At 33.8% G+C, this 23,491-nt stretch overlaps 1 long non-coding RNA gene across 9 annotated transcripts in view; it reads right to left on the bottom strand.

Annotated features, from left to right (window-relative positions):
• Positions 1-23,491, bottom strand: part of LOC141390484 (uncharacterized) — a 310,744-nt gene that overhangs the window by 54,634 nt on the left and 232,619 nt on the right. For all 9 annotated transcript variants that reach the window (XR_012409368.1, XR_012409369.1, XR_012409372.1 and 6 more), the window contains one exon: positions 15,729-16,304. This is a non-coding gene — a long non-coding RNA (uncharacterized lncRNA). The remainder of the gene's footprint in view (positions 1-15,728; positions 16,305-23,491) is intronic.

Raw genomic sequence — 23,491 nt, 5'->3', positions numbered from 1 at the left:
ATAACTAAATCGGTCTGAAAATGTAGATAAAAACGTCAAAATGTCGTAAATCGGGGGTACCGTTATATGGGGGCTATACCAACACGTGGACCTAGGTCCACAACGTTTGTTATATAAGCTTAGTTACACTTAAGAACCCTAAATGTCAAATTATAGCCATATCGGTCTGAAAATGTAGCTACAAACGTAAAAATACCGCAAATCGGGGGGTACCGTTATATGGGGGCTATACCAAAACGTGGACCTATGTCCACAAGTTATGTTAAATAACTATGTCCACAACTTTTGTTAGCTAATGTAGCTAAAAACGTCAAAATACCACAAATCGGGGGGTACCGTTATATGGGGGCTATACCAAAACGTGGACCTATGTCCACAACTTTTGCTATATAAGTTTATTAATACTTAAGAACCCTAAATGTCAAATTATAGCTACATCGGTCTGATAATGTAGCTAAAAACGTCAAAATACCGTATATCGGGGGGTACCGTTATATGGGGGCTATACCAAAACGTGGACTTATGTCCACAACTTTTGTTATATATGTTTATTGATACTTAAGAACCCTAAATGTCAAATTATAGCTAAATCGGTCTGAAAATGTTGCTAAAAACGTCAAAATACCGCAAATCGGGGGGTACCGTTATATGGGGGCTATACCAAAACGTGGACCTATGTCCACAAGTTTTGTTATATATGTTTATTGACACTTGGGAACCCTAAATGTCAAATTGTAGCCAAATTGGTCTGAAAATGTAGCTAAAACCGTCAAAATACCGTAAATCGGGGGGTACCGTTATATGGGGGCTATACCAAAAGGTGGACCTATGTCCACAACTTTTGTTATATAAGTTTATTGATACTTAAGAACCCTAAATGTTAAATTATAGCTAAATCGGTCTAAAAATGTAGCTAAAAACGTCAAAATACCGCAAATCGGGGGGTACCGTTATATGGGGGCTATACCAAAACGTGGACCGATATAGCCCATCATCGAACTTGACCTGCCTGCAAACAAAAGACGCATTTTCCCAAAATTTCAGCGTCCTATCTCCATTTTTGTGGATGCTAGAGTGATTACCACAGACGGACGGACGGGCGGACGGACGTGCTCAGATCGACTTAGAATTTTACCCTGATCAAGAATATATATACTTTATAGTCGCAAATGAGTATTTCAATGCGTTACAAACGGAAAAACAAACTTAATATACCCTCCATACTATGGTGGAGGGTATACAAAAGTAACAGTGGAAATACATTAAAGAATTTTTAATAACTAGCAGGCCCCGGTCCGCGTTGCTGGCCCGTCGTAATGACAACTTTTTATGGACTTTATGCTTGACAATTCCTAAATTGGTATTTTCTACCTCACTTCTCGGGTCCATTGTCAAACCGAGGAGGATTTTAAATGTATCTACATATTTTGTGTGTAAGCTTTCTATCCTCATACATAAAAGGTCACTTGATGCTTGAAAGATATTCCTTAAAAATCCACGCTGAAAAGTTTTTTCGTTGCGGAAAAAAATTCCTGAAAAATCAATTTTTTGTTGTCCAAGGGTTCTTGATAGATATTCTTTAAAAAATCTCGTTTTGTGGTGGAAGGATTCTTAAAACACGTTTTGGGTTCTAAGAATCCTTCAAAAAGTAATCTTAAAAAATTTACGTTTCCGGGTTTAAGAGTCCTTGAAAAAATAATTTTTAAAAATTCACGTTTTGGGCATTGGAAAAATTTACTTTTAAATTCCACGCTTTGTGGTATAATTGAGGGTTATGAAAATTCTTTGTAAGGAACTCTCCTAATGTGTGGCTATACACATTGTCTCTACTTATCCACTTTACCATTTCAACATTGTAATACCAAGTAATATGTGGTAATACAATGTTTCGACATAGCGTATTAGCAATGACAATTAATCACACGTACCCATCATCAAGATCATCTATTATTCCATTTGTATAATTTTATGGATGGTTGGAAAAGAGCTACAATTTTGTACTTCATTCTGTTTGTCGTTTTTAAATAAATGTTAAGACTGTTAAGATTGTCGTTAGCAAAAGCTCTAACACTGGGTCAATGTCATCATCATAAATGTCTTGTCTTCTTTATGGTATTTTTTAACTCATATTCTTACAATTTTATTTGCCTTTGGCGGTTTGGTTTTAACATATTTCTTTCTCTTTCTTCTTTATTCAATATGACATATATTGGTGTGTGTCTTGGTTGGTTTGTTGGTTCCTTGTGCGGCGTGATCAAACAAATTTGCTCCACTTTAAGAAAGTGTGAAAATATGGGCATCGAGTCAGGCAGGCCGGCCAGTCAGGCTAGCAAAAAAGAAAAGCAATTGAAGAAAATAAATCCCATAAGAATTGCAAACTATTGTTCAATTTTTCTCAAGTGTTGTAAATGTGATAGATAGATAAAGGGATGGCTGGTCGGATGAATGATTGCATATATTGTAAATAACCAACCATGCAAGCAAAGCAACCACACAGGCATGTAACTCAAAGTGTAACATCATTCAAGGCGCGGAAAAAACTCACACACTAACAAAGTATCCACACACATATAAAGCTCTCAAAAAATATATAAAATAAAGTCTAAATAAATAGAAGAACATGACTTCACAATTGAAGCTCTTTTTTAGTTTGTTTGTTCGTCTTTGCCTTCATCTCTACATGGCTTGTGTAGCGTTTTTTTAAGGTTTCTGAGCCATGTCGGGAAAAACAAAGCCTTATAGACTTTAATGTGCTAAAAATGACTAAACCAACAACAAATGGTCGCTTCATTGACCAACTAACCACTCATCTCAACCATTGGCCAGTCATTCCAGTTCTTCTCCCTTAACGTTATTCAGCTGCCAGTGTGGTGTAAAAATAAAAAACCATAAACAGATTACCACAAAAAATACGTGAAATTGGCCTAGCCGTATCGCTTATATCTCTTACTCTTGCTTTTTTAATACAATTTGTTATTGTTGTTTCTACAAAGGGATTTTATGACACCACCAACAACAACCTTTGCCAGTCCTTATTTGCACTGAGGACGGGGAAAAATTAAAGTGTTGTGGTTAAATGTTAATGAAGATATATAAATTGTTTACAAAAAAAAACGCAAACGGCCTAGGTATGAGAAAGTTTCTGTAAGATAGAACAGTAAAGCGAGATTTTAACGACCTTAATCATTGTCAATGGTCATTGTAAAGAGGAAATATCAAAAATGTGTTATTATTTCCACAATTATCCACCACTCAGCTTTGCCCAGCTACCTGAAGCCATCGGGATGTATGTACATAGTTATTGCCGTTGTTTTCATAATTAAAAACAATACAATTTATATGGTATTTTATTTCTGTGTACTGTTTAAAGTTTATTCTTGTTTTATTCGTTTAATCGAGAAGCCAAGGTGTGGATTTTTTCAACAATTGTTTAGATTTTTATACCCTATACCACAATATGGAAAAGGGTATTATCAGTTTGTTTTGGTAAAAATTCATGTAACACCGCGAAATATTCGTCGGAGACCCCCAATGTGGTATACCAATCTTCATATCTCGACGAGATAAAGCGATTTTGAGATGTGTGTCCGTCCGTCAGTCCGTCCGTCCGTCCGTCTGTCCATTATAAATTGTAAACACGCTCCAGGCCGCAATTATGGACCGATCGTCACGAAATTCTGTATGGAGGTCGGGTTCAGATCAGAATAGATCCCTACTCTTATTGGTGATGATCGTGAAATATTTAGCGGGTGAAATGGACCAAAAACATAATATTTATCCAATTTTTTAGCGGCTCTGCAGGTCTCAATAATAGTCCGATCAACGCGTAATTTTAAATAAGGTAAGAGTATATCACAAAGAAGAAGCTTGCAATTTGAGATGACGATAGGATAATATTTAGAGGGTTAAATGGACCAAAACTTTTGTGTGAAAATTGTGAAAATTTTAAATATACAGCTTATATCTTAATTCCTGGAAGTGACATTCCGGACAAGTGAGATATTCGTGAAAATGGAACGCTTGACCTTTCAATTGATGCCAATTACGTTGGTGTGCATGATCAGATAACAGAGTAACAGCCTAATATATCCCGTTATTTGTTTGTAGTGTAATAATAAACTCGCTAGAAGTCGCAATTATACATCAATAGCCACGAAATTTTGCACCGGGTAAGAGTATAGGTCTGAACAGATGCCTACAATTTTGAATGATGATCTGATATTCTTTAGCGGGTGAAATGGACCATTATTTTTGTATGAAAAATATAAAAATTTTATTTTTGGTCGATATTTTAATTCCTTGAGGACATATATATTTCGCAACACCACCAACACCACGAAATATTCGTCCTAGACCCCTTATCTGGTATGCCAAAATTCATATCTCGACGAGATAAAGCGATTTAGCGATGTGTGTCCGTCCATTGAAAATTGTAAACAAGCTTAAGGCCGCAATTATGAACCGATTGTAATAATTTTTTTGAGGAGATTGGGTTCGGGCCTGAATAGAAATGATTAGTTTTTGGTGATGATCGTGAAATGTTCAGGGGATGAAATGGACCAAGAACAAAATTTTAACCAATTTTGTAGCGGCTCTGTAGGTCAAAATAATAACCCGCAAAATTTTAAACAAAGTTTGAGTTTATGATGATGAAGAAGCGTACAAACCAACGTGAAGATCAGATAATACTTAGCGGGTTAAATGGACTGAAACTTTTGTGTGAAATTGGTAAAAATTTCAATAACGTAGCGGTTAAACAACGGAAGTAGTAGTACTACATAAGTGGGTTTCATTACATTTTAGTTTGTGTGAACTAATTTTCCTTTCCTGCTACAAAAATGTCTTTGTCATGCTAAATAACTTTTTGGTTTTGGTCATAAGTATTAAACATTACATCTCTGATATTTGATAATTAAATTTTCACAATCATTGAAAAGAAGTTCCGTGGAGAGCGATTGTCTAGGGATAGTGGTATAGGGTATCCCATGGTCGGCTCCGTCCGACTATAGACTTTTCTTACTCGTTTTTATACCCTCAGCCTTTAGGCTATGAAGGGTATATGAAGAAAAGACAAAATTTTTTAGTTTTCCATAAAAAAAAAATTAAAATTTTTTTTTTAAGCTACATGAATGATTTTTGGTACATACATTGGGAAAAAAATCCCATTCTTAAATCTGTTCGAGATACTAATTTTGGTTGTTGCGCGCAAAAGTTATGGCGGTTTCAATTCTGATAAAAAGAAAAAAATCTTTAAAAGACTCTAATCATTATATTGAGAAACTCTCTTAATTAGGGGCTCCCTACATACTATATGGTTACTGAGGTCCCATAACTTTAGTGAAAAAGTTGTAAATTTTCGCGGAAATTAGGAAAGCATTCAAAACAATTGGTAGTTTACAACTTGTTCTAATAAAATTCAAGCTGTTGATGGATCTGAAAAATATATAAAAAATATGTACGTAATCTAAACATCGCGAAGATTCAAATGAAACCAAAACTATACAAATCCGTTTAGCGGTTTGCATATTATAGCAAAAAACAAAAAATATATATTGAGGAAATTTATAAAATTTTTGTAAGAGAAAATATTTATTAAAATTTATTTTGTGAGTTAGTTGAACAAAATGTAAGAAAAATAGGTCGGAGTTTTTCTTCTATTTTAGTTAAATTCCACGCAATAAATCACATTTTTTATTCTAATCACTTCTCGAAAACACGCTAACATCTAGCAGAAGATATGGATATCTTTCAAATAAATGTTGGATTCCATTAAATGGGGTATAATCTTGAAATAAAATTGTATCGGGTAATGTTCATTTTGAAATGCGTGTAAATCGCGAAATCCTCAAAATCACTTGATGCGCATGCGGTTTACCAATACAGCGAATTCTTCTCTTTTAATTTGTACACATTTGCCAGGATTTACTTTGGCCGCTAAGATGTAGCATCGTCTGCAGTTTAGTGTGCAACAAACTGTATTACGCTTATATTTTGCACAAAGTGCATACACTTTTAATGCGCATCCGATTTCACTATCAACCGTGAAAAAATACATCGATCTAAACATATTTCAATAAAATCCATCAAGAACCGTGGATGTAGCATCACACAGTATTTTTTGGATAAATCGGATACAGCTCCCATGCCACTAAATTTTTCAAACCGGTGTTTTCGCACAAACGCTATTGATGATTCACTTTCTTCATTGAAATGGAAACGATCCACATAAAACGCGAATTAGTCAGCGATATTTTGAAAAACATTTTTTGCAAATTTTTCAATTTTTGCAGTAGCCATTTCCGCCGTTCTAGTAGATGGATTTTTACGATCTGTGATTCATATGATCCGGATCGTCGAAAAACTAAAATATCGCGGGGTACCAGCACACTCAAAACGATATTGTAAATACTGTACCCAAAAAATAGGTTTTTTAGAAAAAATATCGCACTAAATTTTGGCCTTTGGCAGTAGATTACTCTGCTGCTGTGTGGGCTACATACTTAATATACATATCAGACTATCCGAAATCGCGAGTTCTTTAGTCCTATAATTGGTTTTTCGAAATATCCGAATGCGCGTCCCAGTTACATAAAAAATACAAAAAACACCTGAAATCCGGCTTCAAAATGTCAGCATCCATAAAAGATGGATGCAGTGGAAATTTTGGAAAGTGATACATTAGAAGTGTAATCTTCATTTTGTATTCTCCAACTTTTACTTTGGACAGATGACCGTCATTTGAATGGTTTAATCAGAAATCGAATAGCAATGTAAAAAACCTGTTTAGATTCAACGTGTTTTTACCTATGGTTTTTCCTTTACGCGGTCGTAACTACCACGTAAATTAAATTTTTTTGCTAAATTTTTGATCTTTGTACAAAAACATCTAAATTAATCCAGCAATAGTCATAGTTACTGGCAAACTACAATGGTTCGCGTATTATAATAGTGCAAACCTTGGCTTCATGGAAACTAAAAAATTTTGACTTTTCCTCATATACACTTTCATACGGACAAAATGTGCCTCATCGAAATAATGGTTTTAGACCCCAAGTATGTTTGGACGAAATGTGTTACAGACAATTTGGAGTCGATTGAGCAATGTCCGTCCGTCTGTCTGCCTGTCTGGCTGGCTGGAGCGCACGATAACTCTCGAACGGATGAACCGATTCGGTTCAAATTTTGGCTTTCGTAATATTTTGCCCAAACTTAGTTTAAGTTCGAAGATGGGCTATATCGGTCCACTTCTTCCGGTACCTCCCCCACAAAAGTCCGAAAATGTTCGGATAGTTTGTGCGCACGATAACTCTTGAAGCAAGTGACAGATTTGGTCCATACTTTGTATAGCATAAACTTTCTACCAGATTAATATGAGGTTCCAATATGGTCTCAATTGGTCCACTCCTTCGGGTACCTCCCACACAAAATTTCGGATAAGTTCAGTTTAGGGCCATCTCTCGAATCGCTTTGATTTTTGTTTTAGCAACTTGTATTCGCTGCCCCCCACACGACGGTACAAGTTTCATTAGGGGCAAGTCCATACTTCCTTAGAAAATAGCCTGAAAGTTGCAAAAAACCCCTATGACACCGTGTGAGGTGATTGGAGCGCAAGATAACTCTCGAACGGATCTGCCGATTCGGTCCAAAATATGGCCTTAGTAATATTTTGTCCAAACATAGTTTAAGTTTGAAAATAAGCAAGATCGGTCCACTCCTGCAGGTACGTCCCCCACAAAAGTTCAAAAATTTTCGGAAAAATTGTTTGTACCGTAACTCTTGAAGGGAGTGGCTGAATTGGTCTACACTTTACACATCCTAATATATCTACCAGATATAGATCAGGTTCAAATATGGACTATATTTGTCCACTCCAACCGGTACCTCCCACTCAAATTTCGGATACATGTTCACTTTAAGACCTGCTTTCGAATCACTTTGATTTTTGTTGAAGCAACTTGCATTCGCTGCCTCATTTGCGATGGTAAAAGTTGTTTCAGGGGCAAGTCCATACTTCTTGAGCAAACATCCCTGAAGTTGTAAAAAACCCTTATGGTACCATATGTATTGGCTGGAGATCCATTCTTTTTAGTATCTCCTCCGCAAAACTTTTGATCTTTAATCCTAATCAACATTTTTGTCAGTTCAAACGCCCAAAATTTTTAAAAGTCCCTAAATACATGTTTTTTTGGGAAAAAATTGTTTCAATATACACAGGCTGAGGGTATATCTCTGTCGGCAAAGCCGACTGATACTTTTTTACTTGTTTAAATAAATTTTTGGATATTTTATTTTAAACATTTTTATTTTAAATATTTTTTCAAAATATTTTTAGATTTTTACACCCTACAGCACAATGTGAAGAGGGTATTATAAGTTTGTCTTTCGAAAAATTAATGTAACACATCGAAGTTTTCATTGCAGACCTCCGATGTGTCCGTCTCTCAGCCCATTAAAATGGACCAAAAACAAAATTGTTGTATGGTTTTTAGTTGACCTTTGATGATTTTTAGTTGACCTTTGATCTTTTTTAGTTGACCTTTGATCTTTTTTATTGAAATGACATAGAGCCGAACAAAAAACAAAATTTCTATCCAATTTTGTAGTGGCTATTTATGTCGCAATGGTAGTCTGAACGGCGGGAAATTTTATGCTAGGTTTGGGTTTACGACAGAGAAGTAGTTTGTAATTTTAAGTGATGATCAGATAATATTTAGAGGGTTAAATGGACCAGAACAGTTGTGTGAAAATTTGTAAAGTTTTTAGTGGAAACAATGTTAAACCCATGAAAGTTATATTTAGAAGAGAAACGCTTGACCTTTCCATTGATGCTAATTATGTTGATGTACGTAGTCAGATAACAGAGTTACAGCCTAGTATATAAAGGGATCGTTCAGTTTTAATTGTGGGTAGTGTTGCTTTAATAGCGCTTGAGGTCGCAGTTATAGTTCAATACTGAAAAATTTTTGCACGAGGTAATAGTTTTGGTCAAGGATAGTGTGAAAAATTGACCATAACTTTTGTTAGGAAAAAATATCCAAATTTTATTTTTACGAAAACTAAATTTGAAAACCCACTCTTGACCTCTAAATTAATGCAATTTATACCAATGTAGCAGTTAGATAAAGGAACTACTGTCTAACATCACGGCGCGCCTGAACCAACTTTAAATAGAAGGTGCTTACACATGGGAAGTTTTTAAAGTAAAGCTATGCAACACTGAAAATGCAAACAACTTCTAGTATGCATTATTTGAAAGTACATATTTAGACTACAAAAACTATAGTAGGGTTTTGTCTTGTCAGATCCAGTTTGGATTTTATGGCCTCATCTAAATCTACACATTTTTGCATTTATCAGGCCTTTATCTCAGAAACTAATAGGAATTTGGCCTTACTGTCTTTAGCAATATTTTAGCCCTAAATTACACTGTGCCACAAATTGGAACTCAAGGTCTGTGCGGTGGAAAATTCCTTTTGGAGATGAAAGCCCTTAGTGAGTATATGAAAAACCCAAAAGGAAATTTTCCCCATAGGTCAAGTTTCTGAGATATCGCGCGATGAATTTTTTTAATTTTCGCCTATGATGCTTGAGCAAATAGCTTTATATCTCTGTTTGCCGTTATTGTAGCTTCGTTTTGAGATTACATGTCTTAAGTCAAATCGAATGGCGAATCTTCTTGTAGAACATTTCATTCTTCTAAATCAATTCCTTTCATGTCCTTTTCGTCCTTTCTTTCTTGAACCGTAGTAAAAGAACCACAAGATACGATTTTACAGCATCCATATATTCCACAAAAATATTGCTTAGAGAATTTTAGGTACGGTTCTCATTGACAACTAATCGATATTGTCACGTTTTCATTGTCCTTTTTGACATTTACCCGTTTTTTGTTCAGAAAAAACCTATGTTTTGTTTTTCTGTATATTCGTTATTTGTTATGTATTGGTAGGTAGACATACCCATTGGTTATCGCTTATATTGACATCTGGGATGTATCTGAAATATTTACCATATATAGCTCCCGATATGCTGAACACGTTAATGACAATTTTTCTTGGAAAATAGATCCGGTTATCTAATATTTTGAACCGGATATAGCGATATAAAACCCGGATTTTGTACCGATTTTAAGTAACCGATTAAGCTTATGTGTATACCATTAGAAAGCTAATAAAATTGCCAATCAGGGAAAATAAATATTTTTGACAGCATCTTACCTGTGTTCGGTGCTAAAACAAAAAACCCGTATTCTTGAACCGTTTTTAAGGAAAAATATCACTGCGCGTAAATATGAAGATCAAAACTTTGGTGGGTTAAATATTCTTTTTGCCGATGAAAGTGGATGAAGTTAATATTATGAACCCGGAAGGACAGTTATGCCGTAGGTCAAACTTCTGAGTTATGGCGTGATGCATACATTCTTGATGAACTTTAAGAGCACGACAATACATAAATTCCATTTCGCTATAACTCAGAAGTTTGACCTACGGCATAACTGTCCTTCCGGGTTCATAATATTAACTTCATCCACTTTCATCGGCAAAAAGAATATTTAACCCACCAAAGTTTTGATCTTCATATTTACGCGCAGTGATATTTTTCCTTAAAAACGGTTCAAGAATACGGGTTTTTTGTTTTAGCACCGAACACAGGTAAGATGCTGTCAAAAATATTTATTTTCCCTGATTGGCAATTTTATTAGCTTTCTAATGGTATACACATAAGCTTAATCGGTTACTTAAAATCAGTACAAAATCCGGGTTTTATATCGCTATATCCGGTTCAAAATTTTAGATAACCGGATCTATTTTCCAAGAAAAATTGTCATTAACGTGTTCAGCATATCGGGAGCTATATATGGTAAATATTTCAGATACATCCCAGATGTCAATATAAGCGATAACCAATGGGTATGTCTACCTACCAATACATAACAAATAACGAATATACAGAAAAACAAAACATAGGTTTTTTCTGAACAAAAAACGGGTAAATGTCAAAAAGGACAATGAAAACGTGACAATATCGATTAGTTGTCAATGAGAACCGTACCTTAAATTCTCTGAGCAATATTTTTGTGGAATATATGGATGCTGTAAAATCTTATCTTGTGGTTCTTTTACTACGGTTCAAGAAAGAAAGGACGAAAAGGACATGAAAGGAATTGAGTTAGAAGAATGAAATGTTCTACAAGAAGATTCGCCATTCGATTTGACTTAAGACATGTAATCTCAAAACGAAGCTACAATAACGGCAAACAGAGATATAAAGCTATTTTCTCAAGCATCATAGGCGAAAATTCAAAAAATTCATCGCGCGATATCTCAGAAACTTGACCTATGGGGAAAATTTCCTTTTGGGTTCTTAATATACTCACTGAGGGCTTTCGTCTCCAAAAGGAATTTTCCACCGGACAGAAACATTGTTGCACAGTGTTAGTAGAACTTATCTTTTGAAAAAACCACATAAGAAAAACTCCATCAAATCTTCTATAGAATATATCAATAGAAAAAATAGAAAATGTTGTTGATAATAATATTTTCTATAAAAGATGTTTTCGATAACAATATTTTCTATAGAAAATGTTGTCGTAAACAATATTTTCTATAGAAAATGTTGTCGTAAACAATATTTTCTATAGAAAATGTTGTCGTAAACAATATTTTCTATAGAAAATGTTGTATATAACAATACTCTCTATAGAAAATGTTGTCGATAACAATATTTTCTTTAGAAAATGTTGTCGATAAAAACATTTTCTATAGAAAATGTTGTCGATAACAATAGTTTCCGTAGAAAAGGTTTTCTATAACAATATTTTTTATACAAAATAACAATATTGTCTATAGAAAATGTTGTCGTTAAAAATATTTCCTATAGATGTCGATAACAATATTTTCTATAGAAAATTTTGTCGATAACAATATTTTCTATAGGAAATATAGTCCATAACAAAATTTTTAAGATGTTGTCGACAACAAATATTTGTTTAGAAAATGCTGTCTATAAAACAATTTATATCGAAAATATTGTCAATAGCAACAATTGTTATTGATAATATTGTTGATCATCGGTTATAATATTGTCGATGACAATATTTTCTCTAGAAATGTTGTCAATAATAAAATATTGTATTGCAAATATTGTCGATAACAAATACTCGCTTAGACAATGTTATATATAAAATTAATTTCTATAGAAAATATTGTCTATAAAAAAATGTCCATAAAAATTTTGTGAATAAGAGCAATTTCTATAGAATATATTGTCGATAACAACAATTTCTATAGAAAATATATTTTTTAAAGTAAGTTTTGTCGATAACAATATTTATACCCTCAGCCTTTAGGCTAAAGAGGGTATTTACACTTTGATACGGCCAAAAATGTGCCTCATCGAAATAATGATTTTAGACCCCAAGTATGTTTGTACGATATCCGTTTCAGACAATTTTGAGTCGATCTAGCAATGTCCGTCCGTCAGTCTGTCTGTCTGGCTGGCTGGTGCGCACGATAACTCTCGAACGGATCAATCGATTCGGTTCAAATTTTGGGTATCGAAATATTTTGTCCAGATTTGATTTAAGTTCGAAGATGGGCCATATCGGTCCACTCCTTCAGGTACCTCCCCCACAAAAGTTCAAAAATGTTCGGAAAAATTGTCCGCACGATAACTCTTGAAGGGAGTAACCGAATTAGTCCATACTTTGCACATCGTGACATTTCTACCAGACATAGATGAGGTTCCAACATGGACCCTATTGGTTCACTCTTTCGGGTACCTCCCACACAAAATTTTGCTTAAGTGCAGTTTAAGGCCTGCTCTCGAATCGCTTTGATTTTTGTTGCAGCACTTGTATTCACTACCCCCATTACGACGATATAATTTTTTTTCAGGAGCAAGTCCATATATCCTCAGAAATCAGCACGAAAACTGCAAACAACCCATATAATACCATGTGTCGTAGTTGGAGTGCACGATAACTATCGAACGGATCAACATATTTGGTTAACATTTTGGGTCTTTCAATATTTTGTCCAAACTTAGTTCAAATTCGAAGATAGACCATATCGGTCCACTCCTTCCGGTACCTCCCCCACAAAGGTTCAAAATTTTTCGCCAAGATTGTGGGCATGATAACTCTAGGAGGGAATAACCGAATTGAGCCAAACTTTGTTATTGGTAATATTACTTTCAGGCATAGATCGAGTTCTAATATGGACTATATCGGTCCACTCATTTGAGTACCTCCCACACAAAATTTGGAAAAAGTATAGTTTAACAACTCCTCTCTGATCTTATTAATTTGTGACGCAGCAGGTTGCACTTGCGGCCCCTGTTACGACGTTGTAATTTTTTTCGTGGGAAAGTCCATACTTCCTGAGATAATGACCCAAAAAGGTCCAGAAAATCCTACCGGCACCACCTAAACTGGCTAATGTGTAAAATAACCCTTTAACAGAGAAATCGATTTAGCTCAAACTTTGTAAATTGAAAAGTAAAATTGTAATATATTTAAATTCAGAAAATTAAGTACAACATACATATTTAATTATATAGTCTGTAAGGAAAATATCCATAGACTAATAAAGAAAAAAAATATTTCCTACAGATTTGTATTAGGTCCGAATATGTACTACATCGGATCACTCCTATGGATACACCCTACCCAAAGTTTGGAAAAAATTCACTCGTCTTGGATCCTGGAAAATTTTCCCAACAGCTAAAAAACCTACAGAAGTATTGTGTTAACTTTTTTTCTTCGGGTACGTGGCTGAGGGTATATCTCTGTCGGCTCAGCTGACTGATACTTTCTTACTTGTTTTGATTGAAAATATTGTCGATAACTATATTTATACCCTCAGCATTTATGCTAACGAGGGTATATACACTTTCATACGGGCAAAATGTGCCTCATCGAGTATGTTTGGACGAAATGTGTTTCAGACAATTTGGAGTCGATTGAGCAATGTCCGTCCGTCTGTCTGTCTGGCTGGAGCGCACGATAACTCTCGAACGGATCAACCGATTCGATCCAAAATTTGGCTTTCGTAAAATGTTCTCCAAACTTAGTTTAAGTTCGAAGATGGGCTATATCCCCCACAAAAGTTCGAAAATGTTCGGAAAATTTGTGCGCACGATAACTCTTGAAAGAAGTAACCGATTTGATCCATACTTTGCACATCGTGAAATTTCTACTAAACTTAGATGAGGTTCCAAAATGGACTTAATCGGTCCACTCCTTCGGTTACCTCCCACACAAAATTTTGGATAAGTTCAGATTAGGACCTGCTCTCGAATCGCTTTGATTTTTGTTGCAACAACTTGTATTCATTGCCCCCATACGAAGGCACAAGTTTCATCAGGGGCAAGTCCATTCCTGAGAAAATAGCCTGAAAAATGGAAAAAAAATAACCTATAACACCGTGTGTAGTGGATGGAGCGCAAGATAACTCTCGAACGGATCTGCCTATTCGGTACAAAATTTGGTCTACGTAATATTTTGTCCAAACATAGTTTAAATTCGAAGATAAGCCATATGGGTCCACTCCTTCAGGTACCTCCCCCACAAAAGTTCAAAAATGTTCGGAAAAATTGTGCGCACAATAACTCTTGAAGAGAGTGACCGATGTAATCCATACTTTGCACATCCTAATATATCTATCAGATATAGATCAGGTTCGAATAAGGACTATATTTGTCTACTCCTTCTGGTACCTCTCACACACAATTTCGGATAAGTTCACATTAAGATCTGCTCTCGAATCACTTTGACTTTTGTTGAAGCGATTTGCATTCGCTACCTCCATTACGACGGTAAGAGTTTTTTCAGTGGCAAGTCCATATTTCTTAGGAAAGCAGCCCGAAAGATGTAAAAAATCCCTATGGCAACCAATTTGGTCCAAACTTTCGATCTCCTAATATTTTGTCAAAATTTAGTTTTACTTCTAAAATGGCCCATATCGGTCCTCCCTAAGGGTACCTCCCCCACAAAGGTTCAACATTTGTGTCTTAGTGCAGTTAATTCCTAATCCACATTTTTGTCGGCAAGTTCAAATGTCCAAAAAGGGCCACAAAATTCGATCTGTCCGTAGGTGAAAGTTTCACTTCACATTGGCTGAGGGTATATATCTGTCGGCAAAGCCGACTGACACTTTTTTACTTGTTTCTATATATAATATTATCAATATTTTCTATAGGAATGTTGTATATAAAATTAATTTCTATAGAAAATATTGTCTATAAAAATGTCCATAAAAATTTTGTGAATAAGAACAATTTCTATAGAAAATATTTTTTTTAAAGTAAGTTTTGTCGATAACAATATTTTTGATTGAAAATATTGTCGATAACTATATTTTCTATATATAATATTGTCAATAGCAATATTTTCTAAATATTTTTTTGTTTAAAATATTGTCAATAACAATATTTTCTAAAAACAAATATATCCGATAACAATATTTTATATAGCAACTATTGTCGACAAACAATATTTTCTATAGGAAATATTATTGAAAACAATATTTTCTATACAATAACTACAGGAAATGTTTCCGATAACAATATGTTCTCTAGAAAATTTTTTTTACAGAATTATTTGCACGTTTTTGTCCGAAATTTACCTCTAATTTGTGTAACCTATATTATAGAATAGCTCATATAAGAAATCCCCTATGGTTTATTATTCAAATATGGTTCTTCGTCTTCTTCTTCTGTTAACTTACCCAATATAGTATTATAAAGATTAACTGCATATTAATCAAACATCCCATCCGATGGATATTTAGGGTAGCTGCAGCTACTGTTGCCGCCTTAGTTACTGTGGCTACTTCGTAGGAGGATGATGATGTTGACGATGACGACAATGGCCTTTATTAATAGGCAAGCTGCCTATTCGTATTGTTCTTCTTTTGGTCTTTTGTTTGTGTTTGGCAGATTTGATTGCCTTCTATTCTGCTTGGACACTTGTTATTGTGTTATGGTTTCTGTTGTGACAATGCTTCATAGAATATAGGAGCAATTGTCCCTTTCCGTTTTTTGTTTTTTTTTTTTTTTTTGTTTTTATGTTTCTAATAGTCTTTGCTGGACATTGTCTGCTGTTGCTGCTTCTGCTCCTGATGGTGATGATATTTTTTAAATTGACAATCATTTACAATAATTGGCTTCATATTCTAAACATCTATTAGAGTTTATTGTTCTGCTTTATCATCAAGTTATTTTCCCTTTTTTATTATGATTTTATTTTTGCTGCCTTTTTTCTTATTTATATCAGGAACGTAAATTCTTGTTCTGCTGTCGTCCTGTGGGTGGGAGAAAGAGGAGAAACAAAGAAATGTAAGAAAAAACGTTTTAGACACAGGCACACATAAAGTATGAATATGGGCAAATAAGTAGATTGAGGCTACAAACAAGTTTTTCTTTCTCATAATTTTCAAAAGAAAAAGTTGCCAAGAGGCGCTACTGCATCTTTAGTATTGACAGACATATCTTTCAAGGTTTTTTTCTTTCGCCTGTACTTATACAAATTAAATAACATTATTGTTGTTGTAATCGAATTTAAAGTAATGTTTAAAATTTATTCATTTGAGTGAAAAATAAATTTAGGTTTTTCATTCAAAATGTGTATCTTAAGTATTGGTATTGGTTATTTTTCCAATCGATAATGTGGATATTCAATTGATAAATTATGGTCTTTAAGGGAAAATGTGAATGGTAAAATGGTAATGTACAAATCGATTCAATATAAATATCAGAGAAACAAAATGTAATTAAGATTATGAGTCTATAGAAACTACTGTAGATACCAATATTTTCTACAAGAATTTTGCCGAAATGTGATCTATATCAAATGAAAAGTTGTCAATAACAAAACTTTCTAAAGAAAATTTTGTCGATAACAAAACAATCTTAATAAAACTTTGTCGATAACAATATCTTCTAGAGAAAATATTGTTGATAACAAAATATTCCAAATAAAATTAGGTAAATAACAATATTTTCTAGAGCACATATTGTCGATAACACTATGTTCTAATGAAAATATTACTGATATTTTAAGTTTTCTGGAGAATATTTGGCTTAATTTTCTGCAAAAAATATTACCGATAACAATATTTTCGATATTGTCCTAGAGAAAATACATTCGATAACAATATTTTCTAGAGAAAATATTGTAGATTACAATATCTTTCAGAGAAAATACTGTCGATTACAATACATTTTTATCGTAACAATATTTTCTAGATCAAATATTTTCTATTTTTTTAATTTTCTATAAAAAATATCTTCTATGTACTAATAAATATATTGTCGTTATTTTTATACCCCTTTTTCCAAACTTAGTTTAAGTTCGAAGATGTTTTATATCAGTTTAATTCTTTCCGGTACCTCCCCGACAAAAGGTTGAAAATGTTCGGAAAATTTGTGCGCACGATATCTATTGAAGAAAGTAACCGATTTACCAGACTTAAATGAGGTTCCAATATGGACTCAATCGGTTCACTCCTTCGGGTACTTCCCACACAACATTTCGGAAAAGTTCTCGAATCGCTTCGATTTTTTTGTAACAACTTGTATTCACTATCCCCTATACGACGGTACATGTTTCATTAGGGGCAAGTCCATACTTCCTGAGAAAATCGGTCCACTCCTTCTGGTACATCCCTCACAAAAGTTCTAAGCTTTTCGCTAAAATGGTGTGCACGGTAACTCTCGAAGGTAGTAAAAAGTGCAGTTTAAGAGCTGCTCTCGAATCCCTTTGATTTTTGTTGTAGCAATTTGTATTCGTTGTCCCCATTAAGACGGAATAAGTTTTTTTAAGGACAAGTCTATAGTTCCTGAGAAAATGACCCGAAAGCTGTAAAGTAAGTTTCGAACGGATCAGCCGATTCGGTCCAAAGTTTGGCCTTCGTAATATTTTGTCCAAACTTGGTTTAAGTTCGAAGGTGAACCATATCGGTCCACTCCTTTGGGTACCTCCCCCACAAAAGTTTAAAAAATGTCACTAAAATGGTACGCACTATATCTCTAAAACGGGCATGCCGATTTGGTCCAAAGGCATCCAAAGATCTCCTAATATTTTATCCAAATGTAGTTTAACTTCCAAAATGGTCCATATCGATCTTCTCTTTAGGGTACCTTCACGCAGGCTGAGGGTATATCTCTGCCGGCAAAGCCGACTGATACTTTTTTACTTGTTAGAGACAATATTGTCTATAACAATATATTTGAGAGAAAATGTTGTCGATAACAATATTTTCTGGAGAAATTTTTTTTCGATAATAATATTTTTTGGAGAAAATATTTTCAATCACATTATGTCTTTCCAAAATATTTTCGATTATAAAATTCGTGAGAGGAAATATTGCCGATATTTTCTATAAAACATTGTAGATAGCATTATATTCCAGGGACCATATTGTCGATAACATTATGTTCTAAAGAAAATATTGTCGATCAAAATATTTTCTAGAAAGAATAACTATAGAAAGTATTGAGATAACATTGTCGATAACAACACTTTCTAAGGAAAATATTGTCGATAACAATACTTTCTAGAGAAAATAGTTTGTGCAACAATATTTTTTGGAAAAATATTGTCAGTAGCAATAGAAGTTCCAAAATACTGTCGATTATAATGTTCGTGAGAGAAAATATTGCCGATGTCAATAGTTTTGAGAGAAAATATTTCCGATAACAATATTTTCTATAAAACATTGTCGATAGCATGATATTCCAGGGGCCATATTGTCGATAACATTATGTTCTAGAGAAAATATTGTTGATCAAAGTATTTTCTAGAAAGAATAACAATAGAATTTATTGAGAAAACATTGTCGATAACAACACTTTCTAAGGAAAATATTGTTGATAACAATACTTTCTAGAGAAAATATTTTGGACAACAATAAAAAAAATATTGTCAGTGGCAATCGTTTTAGTGAAAATATTTGCGATAAAGATATGTTCTAGGGAAAACTTTTTCTATAAAAATTTCTTTGAGAAGAAATATTTCCGATAACAGCATTTTCTAGAAAATATAATATCGATAACAATATTATCCTTCAAAAAAGTGTTCGATAACAATATATTCCTTTGAAAACGTTTTCATAAAAATATTTGTCGGAAAGAATATTTTCGATAACAATAGAACAAATGTAAAAGTCGGCATACCAGCCAATTAGAAGCCGGCAACCATGTTATTATATTTAGTCGCCCGAATTTGTCGTGTATAAGGTTTTTAAATAAATATTGTCGATAACAATATTTGATAAGGAAAATATTATCGATAAAAATATTTTCTAAAAAATATTGTCGATAACAAGATAAATTACACTGTGCAACAAAATTCAATTTTCTTCAAAATGATGGGAAAAATCGAGTAGATTATGAAAGTAGAGCTAAAAATATGAGACACGTGTATCGGCGTTATAAAAGTTTACGTCGGAAAGTAACCAAACTAGGCGGGGCAAGTTCCGCCCATTTTTTAATTTTTCGAAATATTCGAGTTAAGATATCTTTGAATCCTTGCATTTTAGGTATATAGTGTCTTTGGCAACTTTACAGAGGAGTATGTGGGCAATATTTTTGTTAAAAATTTTAACCCTCATGCGGTTCATCAAAGGGGTCTTTTTTGTCCTTTTTTCAAAAAACCTTCAAAAACTCCTTAATAATGTGATTGTATCAAATCCAAATATTCTACAAAATTGTTCGCCATAAAATTTCACTATAGGTCTCAGAATACACCAAGTCTGTAACTCTTGTCTAATCGCCAGGAATCTCTAAAAATGAAAAACACGTTTTAGGGTTAAAGTCGGACTTCATCTGAGTTTATTCAAAATTGTCCCACAAAACATAATTTTAGAGAGATGATGTCAGAGACAAAAATATTCTACGTCAAATTTCACTATGGGTCACCAAAGAAATGAAATGTCTATTTACATTTCATAGCATGAAAATATCAGTATCAATTTTGCACAATTTGGTGTGGTCCAAAAAACTACAATGATGGGACTAACTCCTACTTTGGTGGCATTTACGGAATTAACACTAGCATTTGACATAAATAGCTGTATCATGAATGACCATAACGAACCCAGTTACGATATAGTCATTTATGTCAATTTCTAAGGTTTATTCCGTAAATGCCACTAAAGTAGGAGTTAGTCCCATCATTGTAGTTTTTTGGACCACACCAAATTGTGTATGTGAGAGCCCATATGACACCTATATTTTCACTTGACCATAGCCGTAGACCTCTAATTTCTTTTCAGTTACAATATAAGCAACCAACGGCTTATCCAAACTACGGAATTTAAGTTGAAAGTACTAAAAATACGCAATTTGGGCAGGTCCAATGTGTATTTTTTTATATTCCAAATATATATGCACCACAAATATTTCAAAAGCATTATGAATGGAACGTACAACATCTTCTGTATGAATTCACAACGAAAAACCATCAATATGATATTTACAGTATCCAATCACAACGACAATCTGTATGAAAATTGGGAAATATGGTCCTAAAACATATATATCAAAAACAAGTGCTGCTAAGAATGTTATATGCTATGGTAACAGATTTCTTTTATTCAGAGACCCATAATGAAATTTCATTTGGAACATTTCTTTCTTTAGCAATATTCCCAAAAAGTAACGGATTTTGCTAGATTTTGATCCAGTATGGAATTATGTAAAATGAACAGTCCAAAATTAAAACATATAATTTCATCCTAATATATATAAATTTGTAATCTAATTTTTTAAGGAAATAGTATAGATAGATATATAGTTTATTTTGAAACTCATAGTGAAATTTTGTGTAGAATTTTTCATCCTTTGGCACTTTTCGCCTATAACCAAGTTTCATATTGCTTCTATGTACCAACTCGAAAAAAGAAGGAAAAATTTTTCATCAAAAAAATTGGGAAATATTTTCATGTTTTTTCAGCAAAATTGATACTGATATTTTCATGCTATGAAATGTAAATAGACATTTCATTTCTTTGGTGACCCATAGTGAAATTTGACGTAGAATATTTTTGTCTCTGACATCATCTCTCTAAAATTATGTTTTGTGGGACAATTTTGAATAAACTCAGATGAAGTCCGACTTTAACCCTAAAACGTGTTTTTCATTTGTAGAGATTCCTGGCGATTAGACAAGAGTTACAGACTTGGTGTATTCTGAGACCTACAGTGAAATTTTATGGCGAACAATTTTGTAGAATATTTGGATTTGATACAATCACATTTTTAAGGAGTTTTTGAAGGTTTTTTGAAAAAAGGACAAAAAAGACCCCTTTGATGAACCGCATGAGGGTTAAAATTTTTAACAAAAATATTGCCCACACACTGCTCTGTAAAGTTGCCAAAGACACTATATACCTAAAATGCAAGGATTTAAAGATATCTTAACTCGAATATTTCGAAAAAATTAAAAATGGGCGGAACTTGCCCCGCCTAGTTTGGTTACTTTCCGACGTAAACTTTTAAAACGCCGATACACGTGTCTCATATTTTTAGCTCTACTTTCATAATCTACTCGATTTTCCTCGTCATTTTTTTTGTTGTCGCACAGTGTTATAGACGATAACAGAATTTATTTAGAAAACAATTTTCGATAACAATATTTTCTACCAAAAATATTGTCGATAACTTTATTTTCCTGAGAATGCATTGCTCTAAAGAGAATATTTTCTATATAAAAATCTTTAAAAACTCAAATTTCATTGTTCTCTTCCATTACTCATAAATAAAAAGAAATCCACTTTTATTGTTATAGTTAGTTGCTCCTAAAACATTTAAAATACCTTTGTTAAATTTTTCAGCGCTTACATTTTTTTATTGTACTCCGCAATCTCGTTATAGGAAACTCAACCAGCAAATAAAATGCCACAACCCATGAAATTTACCTTTGAGGTTATGACAAGCAATAATCAAAATGTGTTCTTAAAATCTTCATTCAGTATTTTGCGAGTGTAACGAGGAGTGGGTATTGTAAAAAAGAGTACAAAGAAAAAGCTAAATTTAAAAAAATCATTTTATTGTTATATTATGTTAAGGATATGAAATAACCATAAAAAGGGACAAAATGTTCATTGAAAGAATTTTTTATTTTTACACATGCCAAAAAAGGTTGCAGCAGCGGAGGGGGCTATCTAGGCTACTTGTTCATTTAGCTTTTCTACATCATTCCACCCTCCATTCCACTTTACGTGATGACTTTTACTTCCATATTGTCTCGAGTTTCTTCTTCATTGAAGATATTTTTCTTTCTTTTTTATTTTTCCTACTGTTGCAGATTCTGCTCTTCTTACTACTGCCGTTGTTTTTAGTTGGCTGGGTTATGCTAGCCGTCTTATTGGAACATAAGTGTGTGTGTGTGTGTTCATAGACACGGGTATATTAATCTTTATTTTGTCGTTGTTGCTACTGTTGTTATTATTGCACAGAATGTTTACGTTGCTGGTGTTTTTATATGACCAAGCGTGTCGGTTGTGGTCTGTGTGTTCTTTTTTTTCCATATACTGCTACTTCTTCTTCATTGTCGCCATCGTGTTGTGTGTGCCGTTATAACTTTTCATTCCCTAGCATTTCTTTTTCGTTGGTTACAAATTATCATAAAAAGGATGTTTAATAAAATTTCTAAAAGGCCTAGCCAGCTAGGCAAGCATGTCTACGGGTTATACAAAGAGACACAAATATACCACATTCGTAACATACAGATGCACACCCATAGCCATTTAATGTTTGAGTGTGTGTTTGTTTTTTTTTTTTGTAGTGTTCAGCCCTTAGGAAGGGTACCAGCCACACTGATAGAAAATCTGGGATGTCTGGAATTTGTATTGGTACATTTCATGTTCCTGTTGTTTTTGTGCCCTAAAGTTAATTTCCTTTTTTCCCGCTTTCTTTGCTCTTTCATCAAAAATATTATTTGTTTTGTTATGGCCAATATACACAAGTGCCAGTTTAGTTAGTTGCTGTAGGTGCTATTTACTTTGGACAATATTTGTGTGCATAGTACCAGCAGCAACATTTTATTTCTTGTGATTTTGGGTGATTTGAAATGATACGGGGAATTTTAAAATGATACGGGGAATTTATGGCTCCAAATTGGACTGCAAGGTGTCAGAAGGGTATATAAACGTGGATTTTTTAACAATCAACATGACCTTAAACATGTTGAATCCAATGGCAGCCAGGATTGAACACGGGAGTTCACCTCAACAATTATTGGTTTTTTTGTTCTCGTATTTTGTCACCATAATATCCTATAGAGCCTGTTCCGAGCCCTTTTGGTCCCTGCCTGTATAAAAATGAACCCCAGCCCGATAACGCGTTCCGTTTGCCAGATCCGCATTCACCGCATGTCAACGTCGGAATGCTGCTCTGCTGTTAGCCCCCTACTGCGTCAGAACATCTCCAACTTCGTCGATGTTGGATTACGAGACACCTTGGCAGACTTCTCAACAGCAATAAACAC

Source organism: Musca autumnalis, unplaced genomic scaffold (genome assembly GCF_047663935.1).
Source record: "Musca autumnalis isolate F117 unplaced genomic scaffold, ASM4766393v1 scaffold_1, whole genome shotgun sequence".
Lineage (NCBI taxonomy): Eukaryota > Metazoa > Arthropoda > Insecta > Diptera > Muscidae > Musca > Musca autumnalis.
This window is presented reverse-complemented; position numbering and strand designations above follow the sequence as displayed.